The sequence below is a fragment of the Aphis gossypii genome, unplaced genomic scaffold (assembly GCF_020184175.1).
Source record: "Aphis gossypii isolate Hap1 unplaced genomic scaffold, ASM2018417v2 Contig00251, whole genome shotgun sequence".
In the NCBI taxonomy this organism is placed as follows: Eukaryota; Metazoa; Arthropoda; class Insecta; order Hemiptera; family Aphididae; genus Aphis; species Aphis gossypii.
The window spans coordinates 131,103-132,713 of record NW_026083040.1 but is presented as its reverse complement, the minus strand read 5'-3'; the positions used below and the strand labels follow the sequence as shown (position 1 = coordinate 132,713).

The window sequence follows — 1,611 nt, the reverse complement described above, 5'->3', positions numbered from 1 at the left end:
TTGTGCAATTTCAGGAATTTTGTTCCACTCCAGTACATAAACTTTTACATCCAAGTCAGACTAGGTGGTTGTCTTTGCACTTAGTTGTATCAAGACTAATTGAACAATGGAATCCATTATTTTTATATTTCCAAGATAAACATTTAACTGAACGTCTCACAATAGCAGAAACTATTTATAGTGCATTAACAGATCCTCTCATAAAACTAATATTTTTATTTTTAGATTGGATCTTGCCCAAATTTACCTCTCTTAATTCATTTTTCCAAAGTTCTTCTGTGGTTAAAACTCAATTACACGATAAAATGGTTTCCACTTACAAAGATTTATTGTTAAGTTTCATGAAACAAGATTATGTAAACAAAACTCCTTTACATTTAATTAATCCTGAAAATGTTGAACAATATATACCAAATACACAAATATACCTTGGTATAAAAGTATTGAAGGAAATTGAAAAACCTAGTGTTAATAGTAATAATGCATTGTTAAAGGACTTTTATTTGAGGGCACAACAACTCTTAAAAATAGCATGTTTACAAATTAAAAAAAGGTATGATTTTAGTAATCCCTTAATGGCTTAATGTCAAAAATAAAGTTAATTGATCCTAAAGTTGCTATATCAAAAACAAGAGAAAATAATAGTACTATTTTTCCTATTTTAAAACTATTACCTCGAATAACCTAATCAAATGATGAATTATTACAAAATATTGACGATGAATGGAGATTAGTGAATAACTTTAATATTCCAACTGATGTTCTTAATCATTTAGAAGAACCAGATGTCTTCTGGTTTAAGCTATCCAACTTGCAGATGGGTAATCAAGAGTATCCATTTTTACATTTATCCAATTTTGCTCTTGGGGCATTATCTCTCCCACACTCAAATGCTGATTGTGAGCGAATCTTTAGCAAAGTAAATTTAATTAAAGTTAAAACAAGGAACCGATTAAATAATGATACAATTCAAGGATGCTTGTTGGCCTCACAACAAATAAAAATTAAAAATGATACATGTATTAATTTTAAACCCTCAAAAAAAATGATAGATTCTATGACTACAAGTAACCTGTACAACAAAAATAGTAATGACGAGTTTTGTTTTGAAGGAGTATAAAATATGTATTTTGTATGAATTCTATTTAATTATTATATATACTATTATTTATTTTACCATTTTATTACCTGTTTATATTAGTATTGTGAATTGTGATTGACTATGTATATTATCCCATGTACAATTTATTGATTTTACTATTTATATAATTATTGTGATTGACATTTATTGTTTTAATGAATAAATTGAATAAATTTTTGAGATAATCTGTCTAATCTGAATATCTGATGTCACTGTTATCAGTCGTTATCAAAATTGGGAAATATATTATACCAGTCCGTCCCGTCATAAAATTTTCACAATACTGTAGTGAGCCGGTCATGGTGAAGATGGCTCAACACGATTTAACGACGAAGTCCACTTTGTCGTCTATCTTCTTCGGAGAGCGTAAGAAATTTGTAGTAAATAAACAACTCGTTTGTTATAAGTTTGAAAATCAAGTTATTTATTAACTGAGACAGAGTAAAATAATAATATTAACGACTAGCCCG

At 28.1% G+C, this 1,611-nt stretch overlaps 1 pseudogene; it reads left to right on the top strand.

Annotated features, from left to right (window-relative positions):
- Positions 1–305: 305 nt before the first annotated feature.
- Positions 306–1,120, top strand: LOC114120315 (uncharacterized; annotated as a pseudogene).
- The last annotated feature ends 491 nt before the right edge of the window (positions 1,121–1,611 follow it).